Source organism: Ixodes scapularis, unplaced genomic scaffold, assembly GCF_016920785.2.
Source record: "Ixodes scapularis isolate PalLabHiFi unplaced genomic scaffold, ASM1692078v2 PGA_scaffold6__148_contigs__length_123643588, whole genome shotgun sequence".
Classification (NCBI taxonomy): Eukaryota; Metazoa; Arthropoda; class Arachnida; order Ixodida; family Ixodidae; genus Ixodes; species Ixodes scapularis.
The window spans coordinates 44,848,174-44,865,132 of NW_024609881.1; positions in this window are offsets into that span (position 1 = coordinate 44,848,174).

The following is a 16,959-nucleotide window of genomic DNA, read 5'->3' on the forward strand; positions in this document are numbered from 1 at the left end:
TTCGTTTGTCCAGCAGTTAAAACAAATATTTATTTTTCCAAGAATATCTGCTCCAAAAGCCGCTTTTTCGTCACCGAAACACTGTTTTGGCTTCTCCGAAAGCCGCTTTTGCTGCTCCAAAACGCTGTTTTGGCTGCGCCAAAGGCCACTTTTTCTGCTCCAAAACACTGTTTTGGCTGCTCCAACAGGTGCTCCAAAATGGCTTAGGCCAATCACATCACTGATTACAGCTACTGCATGCCTTCTGCTTTATGCCTTTCATATATACAGGCTACAACAGATGGCTTGCTGCAGTTTGCCTCATGGCAGCCCCTTGCATCGAGGGTGCAGGCAGCCACCATCAGTCTGCTTTGTCGACTCCTGGCTGCTGGTCACAAGAACTAGTGGATGCTCCACGCCTCAACAACTTTCCAGCCCCTCCTCAGCCGGACAGCAAAGCATGGTTCTTTGTAGTTGCCTTGTGCTGTTGCACTGTGGCGATAGCTGCCCCCTGAACTCGCACAAACTGATGTCCACTACTGGACCTATCTTGAAGGCTGTGCAGCACGTATGATGAATTTCATTAACCCCTAGCTCTTTTTTGTTTTTTGTTGTTGTTCTTGTTGTGCATTTTGTTGCTTTTTTTTTAACATAATTTTGCGCTTGTGTGTTTGCAATAATAGGCCCTAAAATTGGGACTGCAAGCCTCCGTGGTATGGGTATCACTGCCTTTTGCGACCCTGTGCCCTTGGATCAACCCCTCCATGGTATGAATAAAATATTAGTATTATTATTATTATTAAAAGTGTCCCATTGCAGATCTTCTGGATAGGAGCCGAAAGCTACTGTCTGAATAAAATAATTCATTGGTGTGATACATCCACTTGTTTGTTAATTCATTTATTTTGAATTAAGTGGTTTCACTGCCTGCGCTAGGACCTCTCGGGCAGCTTTAATCTTCGCACACAAGCGTGCAGACGTGATCTACAGGGGGGAACAGCGCACCCGCAAAACAGTCACTCGAGTCAACACACACACAAAAGAGACACACAGCCCTGACTGACAAGTTTCGGGTGTATTTACACTTCTTTCTCTTCTATTTGTATTCTGGGATAATAAGAGGTCTTTAATTCTCTTCTTTCGTTATGAAGCTAAATTTAAGGCTAACTACCGTATTTACTCGCAGAATGAACGCACTTTTTTTTTCCGAAAAATCGATGCAGGGGGGGGGGGGGGCGTTTATTACGCCAAGTAAAATTTTTGCGGCCGTATTTACTCGCATAATGAGCCGACCTTTTATCCTGAAAGATCGAAGCAACTTCTTATCTTTTTGCGTGCGGCGCCCGACCCCGTAACCAAACTAAGCTGTGCAAAAAAAAAACTTTTTTTTTTTAGCTTGGTTTTTTTTTTGCCGCCTTGTGCAAGCTGTTTTGTTTGCTTAGGCGAGGGCTCTCCGCTTATCTTTCCTGTCTCCTTGCGCGCGGCGCGCTACGCACGACCCCCCCCCCCCCTGTAACCAAACTGCGCTGTGGAAAAAAAAAAAAGCTCCTCTTTATGTTTTTTTTTTTTGCTTCCGTTGGATCTTTGCGATTTTTTTAACGCCTTTTGCAAGGCGTTTGCCTTGCAAAAGGCGCTGCCCATACATTCGCGACCTCGCTGCACCAGGATAGAAAAGTGCGTTCATTTCGCGCACGTGGGGGGAGGGGGTCAAAATTTTGACATCCGAGTTTGGGGTGCGTTTATTACGCGAGTAAAAAAAAAGTTGAAATTTTGAGAGCTGACTTGGGGGGTGCGTTCATTACGCGAGTGCGTTCATTGTGCGAGTAAATACGGTAAATTGAAATTAATGTAAGGCTAGGTAGTCTAATTCCAAGGAGATAACAAGAGGAAGAAATTGACCTCTTAATCTAAAATTGAGGTCAGCGATCAAAGTATAATACGGGAAGGGTTCACAAGGGTCGCGCGGGCATATTCCATTCAGCACGCCAGCCGGTCGTGGGCAGACGGTCGCCGAGTCGCGGAGTGCCTGCTAGGCCTAACTGCCGAGCTCGCGTGGTCGCGTTCGGTGGAATCGTGGCCGTAGAAGCTTTTCCGGGGTGTTTGTGGATCGAGCGTTCTTTTTCGTCGTTGTCTGGTTCAAGTACTTTTTACTTTTTTCTTGCTGCTTGAAGTCGGGACGCGTGAGAAGCGCACGCAGAAGAATAAACGTCCGTGGGTCGTCGCAACCGCGACGCTGTCGGCCATGCTGATTTGATCGTACGAAGTGCTTAAGACAGCTTCGGAGCTGTCGTAGGATTTCGTCGTAACCTGCGCAAAACTTCAGGGCTCTGCACTTCCGAAAGTCGCAGGAAAGGTAAGACAGACGCAGACGACGTTGCGAGCAGACGACGTTGCAAAGGAGCAGACGACGCTCAGATAGGGGGTCGCGATCAGCCAATCAGGGCATGGCGTTCTGACGTCACCTCTACCCCCTGCGCAAGAAGCAGACGAACTTGCCCTCCACATTGGATTTCTGAATTCCTCACTAATCGCACTCAGTACACTTCTATTAACAATGTAAAATCTACCAGAAGTACAGTAACGTCTGGCATCCCTCGGGGAACCGTTCTTGGCCCCCATCTTTTTTTAATCTACATTAATGATCTCCACCATCATCACTTCTGAAGTATATGTTTGTTCGCGGATGACTGTGCCATTTATAGACCGATTCATTCACGCCACGATCAACTAATCTTGCAGAACGATCTTCAACTTATAATGCAGGGGTGTCATAAATGGCAAATGGCTTTAAAGGGCAACTCCACTAAAAAAGTCGACCCTATCGAAATGACTGATATCGCTTTAGGAGGTCAAAATACGGTCATACCCAAAATATTACGTCAAACCGACGCCGCGTTATCGATTAAAACCAATATTAAAAATGTTCTCCCGGCTCGGTTAGCGGCCCGAAAGCGGGTGAGCAACGCTGGCACCGGGTGAGCTAGTGAAGCAACACTGGGCAATGACGTAGTTCTAGTCCTACGCTCTCGTACGGACGCCGCGAGCGCTTCGTTTCCCGTGGCATTCTGCGATTCTGCTGACGGCACGAGGTGTTTACCACATTATTTTGTGTTTCCCTATTTTTATTAGCCTCCAGGCAGTTCCTTTAACTCCAGCATTGCTTCCGCGACAGCGCGGAAGAGGGCGAAGCGGTGCCGCTCGCTCACGCGCGCGTCGTGGAGCCGGAGAGACTCGCCGTACTCGCGTTGGGCAATGTCGAGCAGGATTTGTAGTGGCCTGGGTTGCACCAAAAACCCGGTGCGCCACCCGGAGCTGCGGTTCCACCAGTTCCCAAGAGACCGTAAGAGGCACAAGGTGTGGGTCGGTGCCGTTCGCCGGATAGACTTCGGAAGACCGTTGACTCTGGGCTCCAACGCGAAGCTCTGCTCCCAGCAAGCTCTGCTCCCAGCACTTTACGTCAGACACCTACACATGGGACCTGCGGCTGCTGACTGTTGCGGGTTTCTCCACGAAACATGCGTCTTTGAAGAACGATGCGGTGCCGTCGCTGTTCGCGTACCGTCCGCCGGCTGCTCCAGCACGATCGGCCGGACGCAGCAGGTCGCGGCTGATCTAACTAGCGTGCACATAAAGGCACCTTAGCTTAGCAACTTAGACCACTTGTGGATAGATCTGTCCGTCTATCTCCCGTTATTTCGTTTTCTCTCGGTCCGCGAGCAAAAAACAAATACAGTCACGCTGCGCCGGCACCGACCGCGTCATATTTATAGCAGTCGGATTCGCTTTTCAGCCGGCAAATTTATAAATACACACTAAAACTTACTACATTTGGTGCATATTAACAAAGTGAAGCGGTAAAAAAAGAAAATGTGCATCTAACCTTCTGTTTTGAAACTCCACGTGCGATTGAGCCGACCTTGTCGGCGCGTCGGCTGAGAAGCGCGGGACCAGAACTAGGTCATGCCGACGACGCGCCACTAGTATCACTGTTGCCAAGCTGCTTCAACCGGTAGTTTCGGTTTCGCCGTGCCGCGGGAACAATACTTGGATTCGCGATATCTACAAAACTATACACACTACGGAAAAACAAATTATATCTCGTGATTCAGGGCCGCCGGCTTCGATTAAACAGATCATAACCCAAAAATTGTAAAAATGGAGTGGAGTTGCCCTTTAAACTATAATAAATGTAAATCGCTATCTTTGTTTCCCGCAGTTCACATGTTCTATCCTCCTCTTATCACCTTTCTAGCATCCCAGTAACTGCTTGTTCATCGTATAAATATCTAGGAATTCATCTGACATCTGACCTGTCACGGACCACTCACATAAAACATTTGTCACGCCGATGCTAACCGCACCCTGGGATCTCTTCGCCGTAACCTCAGACAAGCTACATTTCCAGTAAAACAACTACCTTATACTGCTTTGGTCAGAACTAAACTGGAATTAGCTTCTTCCATAGGGTCACCGTGGCAGGCATACCTAACTAACAACCTGGAATCCGTTCAAAGCAGAGCCATCCGTTTTATTTATCCCGACTATTCCCCTTACGCAGGCATATCAGGATTTCGCCAGTCTTGTCACTCTTTCTCACCGCCGCAGGGTGTCTCGCAAGGAGGTTATAAGTACTAGGAGAGAGCACTTTGCAATATTGGTGAGGCCTAGTCATAAACTTTAGATCTGTCTGGCAATTGGTGCGCGTGACATGTCACATCTGAGATGGATGGTTGATTGTAGAAGGATTCCTCGCAGGCTTGCGCGCGCTCCGTCCGGTAGGTTTTATCAGATCGAAGGCTAGCTACGGTCACGTGATGTGGTCTCGTTGGCCTGATAAGTGAGGAGAGTAAAATGAGAAAAAGGCGAGGCGTCAAGGGAGCATGGCTTGTGGAGGCTACGCGGCTGACGTCGGGCCCTCTCCTACCCTTCTATCCCCCTTGGTGTCTCGTCTTTCTCTTCTTCATCGGATCTTTTATGACAACAGCCATCACAGACAAAGTTTGCTGTCGCCTCGTTACCACATTTTCCCTCGTCTCGACCATTCTTGTAAACGCCGTCCGATTTCATCGTCAACCGTCACTCACCAAATGTCTACTTTACCATTAGCCATTGACGACTGGAATTCACTGCCTGACGTAATTGTTTCCTTATCTGACACTAAGAAATTTTCTGCAGCCATTAGCTTATTTTTTTTTCTAACCTAGTATGGCTATAGATTGGAGTGTTTTTGTTGATAAATAGTTTTTTTTTTTTTAAGTGTTCACTCCATATGGCTCTGGTTCACTCCCTTGTATAATGCCCCCTGAACCTTCAAGGAATAATAAATGATGAATGATGAATTGGTCCGAATAAGCGCCACAGTGACACAATATTTTTCTTATAGCGTGTTCGTCTCACGGCGCTCGTGCCCACGCGTGCCCACTCGTAGCGATCGAGGAGCGGGTTCGTCTCAGCCCCGACACCCCACGCGTTCATGCACCCGCTGCACCGAGAAAATCGAGCGTGCGGGAGCGGAGCAGACGACGAGGGTTCGTCTGGTATATACGGACGATGTGTCATTCGTACAACGGAACCGAAAGGGAAAAAAGTAGATTTTCTTATAGAAATCGTGTCCCGCGGGGAACGGAATCAAACCCGAGCTTGAATTGTGAGCTTCTGCTATTTCATGAAGGAAGCAATTGACAGCCCGGCCGTGCTTTATTTGCAAGTGCTTAGTCGCTCTGTTGCCGTATAGACGCTGAAATATACCAGTGTGTAAAGGAATGCTCAGAACAAAAAGGATCAGCGGCCTTCGAGATCTTTATCACCATCCGTGTGCGGGTGAAAAATTGAACATTTGTCGACAAAGCTCCCACAGCAGAAATCTGTGACTGCCCAATACACCCGAGACATCTAAACATGGTGACTTTACCCGAGGCTTGGGCAACATCATCATGTTGAGCATTTACCTACATCAGCTATCTTGCCCCGCCGTATTTTGTTTGAGAAAACTCGCGTTCTCGACGCTCTCACCAAGGCTAAAATCTAGTCCACCTGTAACTACGATCGAAATCGAAAGTCCCACAAAAGATTTTGCTGGAATTTCCAACAGACTAGTTTTAAGCCGTAAACTTTTAGTGGTTCACGTATAATACCATGCTCAAACTAATCAAGCTTCTGCGCGGACAGCATCATCGGTTTTCTCCAGTGTAAACCCCAGCTGCTTTGGAGTCAGCTGGTTGCGGAAATTTACGCCATCTGTATATATCTGTACGACAGCCAAACTGTTTAAAGTCATCGCAAAAAAAAAAAAAAACATGTTGCAGCGTTTAACGTTTATAGATAAACGCATTCTCACCCATCTCGTCGAACAGAAAGGCGCTAGTTTTGGTTTCAGATGTTCCACCAAATCTCAATAAATCCCAGCGATAAAGAAACCGATTTTTTCTTTCTCCTTCACGAGCGTTCCGTTTTTCAAACCACAGTCTCAGGTTTCAATCATGGTGTCCGATTTATGCGGTAAGTTTCTACGATCTCTATGGTTTATACTGCATTGCTGCATTCAATCCATTCCGCCCACTCTGGGAACCAGTTGGCCTCGGACCGAAGTGGCATGGCTTCGGTTTCGATCAGACAGCCGCTGTCTGTACTAACGTTAGTCTGTACTGTAGTAAAGCACGTGAACTTTCAAACCTGCATAACTTTTCTTTACGCTGCTTGCACAGCAGGGGCACCAGCAGGGACGCTGCAGCCCATCGTTTTACATTTGCCTACCTCTGCCCAAACGCCTACAGTACTGTACGTTTGTAGAAAGTCGCAGCAACGGAAACGCAAGCTGCGTGTTCCGTAACGACACGATGATCATGACAAAATCTGAAACTGAAACCAAAACTAAGTGGCCAACTGATACCCAGAATTCATTTCGTGCCACCAGGGGTACTTCGATTCAGGAAATCATCCAGTCCTGTGCCAATCCTGTGCAGACCCGACTGCGTAAATTCTCCTCCATCAAGCGTTACGTGATTACTCTGCGTCGTCCGATAAAAAATGTATTCGCATGCATTCAAAAGCCTCTGTACGCAGAAGTTTCATTTTCGCTTTGTTTGGTGCGTACCAATGAGGTTTCATTCCCACTGACCAGACGGCGCGAGAGGCCGCCCGATGCAAAGGCTTCAGCTTCAGCCGTTCAGCCGTGTTCAGAGCCGTATATGTAGTGTTCATTGACCCCCATTGCCCCCATTGACCCAGATTTCGTTTAGCAAATTAGCATCCTTTTGAGCAACAACCGCATCGCAAGGAGGAGTTCGTTTCACGTTCAAAGACCTCCACTCAACAAACAGGTACTGTTCTTAAGACGGAATTGACGGAATCGTTAGGTGGGAGGCGATAACTTTGAAATAAACTTAACACAGCCGTGCTCACGGCCGTGACTTTATGCGAGACTGCTTCAACGTACACTTCTCGCGCTTTTGCGCACGAGTAGCGTCATCTGAAGCCGCAAGAACGTCGCGCTCGCCTGACTGTTTAAATGGACCAGTTAATTTTTAGAAAAAGAGGAGAGAAGAGCTGGGTTTTGCTGGTGAGGATGGGAGAACGGCGGAGGGAAAATTGAATGTAGTAAAACTAATTAGCACAGCTGGGGACAGCCGGGACAAAGCAAACCTGGGACTTCCACCCGCATGGCTCCGACCCCATGCCTCCACACTTTCTTCCAGTGGTTTTGGTGTTGGGGTTACGCCGGCAGGGTCTGACCGGTGGAAAGTTCACGACTGCTGGGGATAGGGGAGTGAGGCTTGTAGTTTCTTTGACCAAAGTCGTAGCTTCAAACAGGTAGAGGGGAAGGAAAGGTGTCTTAGAAAAGCCGATGAATGGTTGGATGAAAACCTTTATTGATGCAACAAGCGTGTGACGCGGGGCGTGGTCTTCGCATGCTGGAGTCCCATCTAGAGAGACAACCCCAGGCCCAACTTCTCTGGATAGAGTAGCAGGGACTCGAAGGCAGTAAATACTAACTTACGCAGGGTCTCCAGGTGGCCTGATCCACTTTTCAAAAGTAGCTGGCTTTAGTTGTGGTGGGAGGGAATTGGTGACATTCTTTCTAATTAGAAAAAAAGTGTTGTCACTCCATAGGAGGTGGGTGGGGTCTGCTGCGAGGGTCTTGAAGCAGTGAGGGCATGCTTCGGGCTTTGTAAGGTTGCCGAGGATATCTAAAGACTGATTGGTCTTGTTTTTTTTTTTTGTTTTTTTTTCATTATCTGGTTTTGCGTGCACTGTCTGCCCACAGTCTTCTGGTGTGGGGATTAATGGCACTAGAGTTTAGAATTCTTCTCAGAATCACAGAGTGCCTCCTAGAAAGCACTTGGGGATGGAGTGCAGGTCTCGTGAAAGCAGGGTGTCGAACTGGCCATTATTTCGGTTTGGGTTTGAATTCAGTAGCATTGTATTTTGTTCCGGTTCGGTTCCAGTTTAGGATAGCGCACATAGTATCACTCTGGTTACCGGTTTTAGCAAGTTCGAACCGGTTTCTAACTCCATCTTAGAATATTGACCGAGCACTTCCAGCAGCCTTTTCTGAGCATGAGATACTTGCAATAGACCAATCCCGAAGGTGCTCCCTCTTCAGGCAGATATGAAAACCCAGCACAGTGACGTGCGCAAAAGACACAATGTGACAAGGAGATTACTTGCAATATACTCTTTTTAAGTGAACTATATATAAGCGATCGGCTATCATTTTTTATGGTGTCTTTGGCACACGCAACTGTACAGTATTTCAAACTCTGCCAGAAGAGGGCGTAATTTCGGGATGGGTCTATAGACCATTCTAAAAAAGAGGTTGTGGTCGGTTTCATCTTTAGTGTTTGTGCATATAGCATGTGCTTTGCTCGCTCTCTGAAGCGACGCACATGCTGGGCTGTGAAGATTGCACGTTGGCCGAGCGGCTCACCGGCCAGCTCGGCCACTCTCAACTAGCGCCCCAAAGCATTCGCTTAGGTTAGCCAATGGCTCACATACTGACAAACGTGTTGTCGACCTTACCTTACTGGGAAGCCGACCACCGTGTTCTACATAAATAATTCTACTCACTAGCTTCCCAACGAACACAAACACGTGCGGTAGGTGTTAGTCTCCAAAGATAGCAAAACATTAAAACGCACCAAAGATGGCAATGACCCTGAGGTGTCCCGTCTAAACTGGGCACCCCTCTCCAGAGGGTGTCGGTGGCTTCTTCGCATGCCAAACAGACAACTCTTGATAGTCAACAGGTTGGCTTGCGAAAATAGAATTTAAAGCCGTAGAAGATTGTTCAAATTCGTGACACCCGTCCGCGAGGTGCCTGTCACAAAACGGTTTGAAAGACACAGCAAGTTGAGCAGCAGTCGCCGGGAGTCTGCTGCTTGCGAATGGCCGAAGTAATTTGGCGCGAAGGTTACGAGGCCGCCCGTGCGGAGGGGACATGAACCATACATGTTAAAAAACCATTCACGTCGTATCTAAACGAATTTTAGAAGTTATTCAGACCAAGCGTCTTTGTTTTGGCACGGGTTAAAACATTTTGCACATATAATAAAATATGACTACATCTTGACAGCGCTTCGGGTTCCGGTGGAAAAACACTGTTTTAAAGTTCTCGTGTCGATGCTTTGTCTTCTCACTTTTACTTTTTATCGCAAACAACGCCCTATGCAAATGACCCGGTCTGAGGGACTCAGAACAAGTTACGTAGCATGAATTATTAACGTTAAGTGCGTGATAATGTTATATAGCAGTACTCACATTTTAAAGCGTCAGTTACCAAACAAAATTCAGGTAATGCCACCACAGCGAACAATGTTTCTCGAATGCTCAGTTGAAGATGATAAAAAAGGACTTCCAAGAAAAATGAGAAAGTGGTTGAACAGGCGGCATGCTGGCCCTTGCTAGTCTGACAAACCTACAAAAAAAGTAAATATACAAAGAAACATTTTCTTCTCTCCACCCCCCTCCCCCCACCTCCCCCCACCTCCTCCCACTGGCCTCCTTCCAAGGTGTGGCGCGTCAGCGAATCACCACCGAGTAATGTTGCATCCAACGACCCATGTTCTTTTTTTTTTTTTTTTTTTTATTAGGTAACACTTTTAACACTTTCAAGAAAATATTGTTTTTGAATGAAATGAACCACAGGCGGCCCTACAAACTATACTGCCGATGCAGTGGGGTACTTCTCTCAGCTTTCTTCAGCGTGTCGCTGCACTCAAGCGGAAGATCATGTGGTGCGCTCTCGGTGCTTGATTGGCTAAATGGCTCATCGACTGTAACTGCGGTCCATCTTGAGGTCAAACATTCGCGGACACGTAGGCCTCCGTGCCTAGAGTGGCGCAATCTGCTCCGACACTTGGACATTTTGTAACCAAGCAGCCAAGCCCAAGCGGTGCTTTGAAATCGCCGGGCTGCTACAGCGCAGCCAGTGTCAATCCAAGCAACAAAGTAAAGTTGATGCTCTCCATATGCCTAAGTAGAGGTGGAGACTAAGCGAGCTCACTGACCACGCAATCTCTTTGTGCCTCTGCTTTTGATGATGATGTATTTTTTTTATTACAGACGCAATAAATACAAAATGGAAAAATATCTGACAGTATGTAGGATCAGTCTAGGCAACAGTATGAGAAAGAAATACGCCTGCCACCAATTATTGACGGAATTGGCCCTGAACCACTTTCATTGAACCGGTAACTGCCACATCAGATTATGGTTTCATTCCGGTTCGGGTTCAATATGAAGCATTCAATTTCGGTTTAGGTTTTGTACCGATTCGGTCAAAAATAACGGTTTTGATCTGGTTTTCGGTTCGGGTTCAAGTTTGGGTTCGGTTTGACACCCTGCGTGGAAGAGAGCCAAGCAATGTTTCTTTAGTTCTTTCCTGGTTTTGCTCAAGGTGTCTTCGGGGCCGTACCTCTGGTCGTCATTGGTTGAGCTTCCCGGCAAGGAGGAGTCCCTGGTTGGCTTGGGAAAGGAGGTACCTCACTATCTCTCTCTCAGCCAGGAATCCCATGGTATGATGACCTGGGCATCGTACCGTTCTCTAAGTTTGCCATGCAGAGAATTCTCTTGCTTGTTGAGCTGGTGGGGTCATATGTCCTGCATCACCTTATGACATCCTGAGCATCAGTTTACATGAGAATCAATTTGAGCTCTTGCCACGGTCTTTTGCCAAGTGTGTAGTAATTTTTATTTTATTTATTTTCGAAATACTGCCAATCCCCATTAGGGGATTATAGCAGTTATACTATAAATCAAAACAGCACACAAAATTTTTGACGCACACGAAAAACAGTAATTCTTAGAAATTGTCACTTTGTTTCATATTGAAACAACAAAACGGAACATAACAGAAAAAACTAACTCGTGAACTTGCTAAGAAGGTCTTGTTCAAGAGCTTGAATGAACGCATCCACATTTGTGTAGTTAAAAAATGGCAAGTCAAGGCTGTTCCAGTCTCTTGCAGCTGAAGGAAAGAAAGAGTATCTAAAAGTATTATTATTGAAAGAGTATTCGGTTAATGTATTGCAGTGTTTATGTCTTGTTGTTCTTGCCTGGAAAAAATTCATATACTTGTTCTTGTCTATTTGAAAGGTGTCGTTTAAAAGGAGATACAAAAATTTGAGCCTTCCTAATTTTGCGCGATCAGCAATGGTCAGTAGGCTGGACCTTTCAGCGATTCTGTAGGGGAATCAAAGCGACCATACTTGTGGGGAACAAATCTTATCGCTTTCCTCTGAACACTTTTGAGGATGTTGACATTGGTTTGTGTACGAGGGAACCAGGCAATGAGTGCATATTCTAATACTGGGCGAACGAGTGTGGTGTATGTGAATAACTTGGTTTCACGACTAGAGTGTTTTAACGTTCTTTTTAGAAAAATAATTTGACGAGCGCTTTACTAGCTACGAATTTGACATGCGCATTCCAGTTTAAGTTAGACGTTAACACGACACCTAGGTATTTATATTCGGTGATTGCACAAAATTTTACTGTCTAAGCTGTGAGGAAATTCAAGAACATTCCTTTTCTCATTGGTCAAGCACGTGCAAACCGTCTTTTCAGTGTTTAAAACCATCTGCCATTCACTGCACCAGTCTGCTACCTTCTTTAGAGATCTGTTTAATATTGCTTTGTCATCTCGGCATGAGATATCGCAATAAATAATGCAGTCATCTGCAAATAACCTTATGTTTGGGTTAGTGCTATCAACTCTGTCATTTATGAACAGAAGAAATAAGAGTGGGGCTAGGGCAGAGCCCTGTGGAACTCCTGACTCCACTGCAACCGGTTTTGAAACCTGTCCTTCATAATAAACAAACTGAAAACAATTTTTTAGATACTCCTCTGTCCATTTTATTATCGGTCCCTCCCCCATAATGTGTTTGGCCATCCTTCACCTGTGCGACCAGGCTTGAGGCACCTAAGGCACAAAAGCATGATCGAAGGTAGGAGATAGCCACTGGATATCTTTTTTGGGTGGGTGGATGGACGGATGCTACTGGTTGTATTTTTTATAATGGGCGGTAGCTTGAGCCATTTAGCCTAGAAACCAAAATGAACCAAAAGTATGATTCCTCCCCTCGGTCCTTCTGAAGATGTTCTAGAAGCCCTCTCCGTACTTCACCTTAGACACGTGTACAGTCTGGACCTGGTCTTTGCAATCTTCTCACCGGCTCCTCTCATTTTCTGGGCAATGTGTCAAATGAGTGCTGTGCCCTGCTTCGAAGTCTTGGAGATTTGGGTGATTCATTCCGCCGGGGATCTTCTGGCATAGAAGGTGATACCTAAGGTCTTGTGCAACATAGTTTTTTCGATTTGTGTACCATCGAATAATAGATGTAGAGTCAAATTTCCTTTGTACGTGAAGGCCATATACTTTATTTTTTCTGGTCAAGGTTTAAGTCGAGCCTTCTTGAAGGATTGCTCTATGGTATCAAGGCCTCGGTTGCAGGGTTTTTGTTTCTGGGTACCTGCTTACGTCCAGATGGTAGTGTCATCTGCATATATCATAAATTTGACTTTTGGTATCTTGTCTAACTTCTTTGCTAGGAGGGCCATAATCAAAATGAAAAGAGCCGGGGAGAGAACAGCTCCCTGGGGGACTCCAATGTTGTTGTCTCTGACCGGGCCCTGGAAGTGTCCAGCCTTAATGGAGATGGCTCATATGGTGACAGGGGTGTTCCACGGTGGTTGTTTTCCCAAAGAGGGATCTGGCTCGTATACAGCATTTTTTGGAACATTTTCGGGTTGGGGAAAGAAGCTGCGGCCAAGATTTTCAATGATTTCACTTACGGCGTTGTCCAGAGCGATTGGACCATGTTTCCTAGTCCTTCCGCACTTGGTGATTCCTAACATGCCGTGAACGGTCCTTCACATCTTGTGGACCGATGTATGCTGGTTGAGAGAGATGCAGTGCTTGAGCTATTCATTGATCCTAAGATGACCCACATAGTTTGCTGCTTCCTGGGTAAGTTCGTTGACTTCCCAAAGGTCTTGTTGCTTTGAAGTCCTGTACTCTGTGAGCTTCTCTGTTCTTTTGTTCCAAAGAGACAGAAGGTGGGTGTCCGGCGTGGGACAGTCTTACTTTACCTCTTTCACGATGGCAGCCTCTTCCGTAGCACTCGCTATGAAGCTTAATAGCTGCTTTGCAGGGTTCTGGGAGGCCACCGCTGCCAACATCCACCATAATACCTTCCTGAAGCAGTCCTACTGGATTGTGGAGGCATTACCATCATAACCTTAAAATGCAGGCCATTGCACCCTTGTTGACTGGTGGCAGCTGTTAAAACCCATTTGCTCTACTGATGTCTATCTCCTGGTTAGCTCAGTTAGTGAAGCGCTCAGCTGGAAAAGGAGAGGTCCCTGGTTGATACCAGGACCAGACAGATTTCTTTAGTTACGCACCAGTCACCTCGCAGTGTTTGGAAATTTGTGTTTGTCCTTTGTCTCCCTTGTCCCCCTCGTTTGCATTATTTCATTATCATCATAGTCTCCTTGTTTGAGGGGGCTGGTGACGAAAGGCAATTTCGATGGGAAAATGGTCAGTGGGGTAGATGGACCAGTCTATGGGGAGCCTTAGGTTGACGAGGGTGAGATCACAGCTGGCTTTGGCTTGGTTTAGAGTCATCCCGTACCTTGTCTTGCATTTTGTGTCGTTCGCAAGGGCGAGGGTAGCTGTGTTGAGAGCTTCTAGAAGGTCTTCAGAAGGGCCAAGGGGAGGAATCAGACTTTTGGTCCTTTCTGGTTTCTAGGCTAGGTGGCTCAAGCTACTGCCCGTTATAAAAAATACACCTATTAGCCTCCATCCATCCACCGAACAAAGATATCCCGCGCTAACCTCCTACCTTCGATCATGCTTTCGTGCCTTGTGTGCTTCGAGTGTGGTCGCATAGGTGAAGAACGGCCAAAGGCAACCCCTGCTGCTGGGGGCCGGGCGTCCGAAAGAGACGTGCCTTCCCGTTCTCACCCGTTGAGTAATTAATATAATATTTATATTTTATTGGCAAAAATTAAGGTACTCTGAATGGCTTACAAGACATTGACTGCAGACATTTGCCAGCCACTTTCAGCATCTTTCCTGATTTTAACTTTTGCAACTTGATGCCTTGCCTGTGGTCTGAAATGAAGGCTGGAAACTTTGACTCTGTTGTTTGGAACTCGTGGCTGTATCATTGCACCTACGTTTCTGAAAACCAGCAGTGACAATATGTCAGCAAAATACTCAGAATCTGCATACTGCACATATAGCATTTTCTTTTCACTTTGTGCAAATATATGTGTGGCAGGCATTGCTTTCGCATCAGCTGCCATTGTGATGGCCTTGCTGCTGAGCATACACCTTCTGCAATATTTATTTCCCACCACCATGTTAATTTTCTCAGCAAGAACAAGTGTGGAGTAACCACCAGCATGATGCAGCGACGTAACGTGGAAGCCCTTAAGAAAAATTTATAGGGTTTTTTTTACTGCGAAATTAAGCTATGCACCGGCCAGCACTCAATCTCCTCCCGAATGCAGTGCAAGCGGTCCAAACCAGATTCCAAAGTTTCAGAGCCATTTGTTATCTACAGGGTGATTCAAATAGCGGGTAGGCTCTTTAAACAGGCTGCGAAAATCGGTTTCTTAACCTGTCGCGCTACGATTTTGTGCAGTGTTGCCTACAGGTGGTGCATGGAAAAGAGCCTGGCTGCTATTTGAGACACCCTGTAAATAAAAAGTTGCATGTGTTCTTTTGAAATTTTCAATGGAAAGTGACATAATACATGGAGCTGAGTGATGGCGATAACCGAGAATGGGTCCGGTTTTCTCGTCTATATTTTCAGAAAATCACCTTTGAATTTTTAATAAGGTAAGAGTTAGTTCTGAAACTCTGGCATCTGGTTTGAGCCGCTGGCGCTACTTGGGCAGACACTGAGTGCTCGGCAATGCATCATTTATTTCTGCGGTGAAAAAGAAAGCGTAAATTTTTTTGGGAGACATGCTGTTTGTTAATACGATTGTTAGCTGCAATGATCAGGTGTTGCGTGGTTTTCATTTCAGGTTTGTAAATATTGAGCACTCGGCAATGAAGCTTGGAGCATACATTTAATATTTACGAATGCACTGTAACATCTTTTCTCTTGCTGGCATGAGTCCTTGTGCAGTGATGCCGGTATATCTTCCAAAGTGTATATCACTCTATTTCAAACTATATATGATTGCTCATTATGTTAAGGGGAGATGTGTGTTGAAGAATGGCAATCTTTTACAAAATATTTAATTTGGGGTTTTATGGTGTTTAATTACCTTTCAATCATATTTTTATTTAAAAATAGTAAGGACCGGTTATGAAGTGAAATTTGTCAAATAAGCATCATAAAAACTGGCACCCCCAAAACTGCATATATTTGAGCCGTTTTTGTGTGTGCGGCTCTTCAAATGGTTGTCGTTGCCACCACATTGTCTCCGCTCCGTTGCTGTCTTCTCTGCAGCTTCAGTTTCTCCCAGAAAATATTAAAAATATTTCTTTCTTTGTGGAAGAGTTGCTATGCATCTATGGTAACATTCAAACACATTTTTGTCTATGTGATTTTGGGGCATCTTCACAAACGAGAATTTTTGTTTTTAATATTGTCCTATTCAACCAAATTTGGCTTGGATATGCTTTAGAATATTTGAATTACAACTATCTAGGTTTGATTACAATGTATATATTTTATATTTATAAAAACATTACGAAACTTTTGTTAGCCATTTGGAAGTGGTGTTTTCTATGTTTTCAAGTTATTTTAAAATAGAATAGGCCTAGCACACATTATGTTTGTTGTTCATTACACGCAGTGGTTTCAAAGGAGCAAATTGGCAGTTTTTTTTACTACACTCCTAAGTCTGTGCCATGCCTCACGTGTGTGCAAGGAAAGTTTTTTTCTGCATGTTCAGAGTATCCAAAACATAAAGAGCAAGCTATATCATAACTAACACAAGCTTAATAGAAAGAAGATCAAGCATTATAAACTGTGGAAGTTTCATTCAGTTATATTAAATAATAAAAAAATAGTTTTTCCTGGTGGATGTTTTGCGTTGGCAACACACTAAGCTTTTTGTGGGAAGAGGAACATGGCGGCTGTCCTGAATATGTGGATCCAAGGGTCCCATGATTCATAGAACTTGCAAAACAAATTTATCATTTATATGGGTACACCTAATGAGTTTCAGCCATATAGTTCTCTCAGATTTTGTATCGTGTGAGTCCTAACTCCTTTAACAGTTAGTATTTTTACCGTACTGGCGGTGCAAAATGGAACGGGTTGTTTGGAGATACCTTCAAACTTAAGTCAGGTGGCACAGGCTCTGACCCATTGCTAGGCACATAGGCATTTTATTTCATTCATTCATCATAGATATCTCGAAATCCAAATCCTTGGTGTGTCTTGCTTGTTATTCTCGTGGCTGTCTGACTAGTCTGGTGCGCTTGGAGGGTGTGCTCACTTCGTTCTTAAT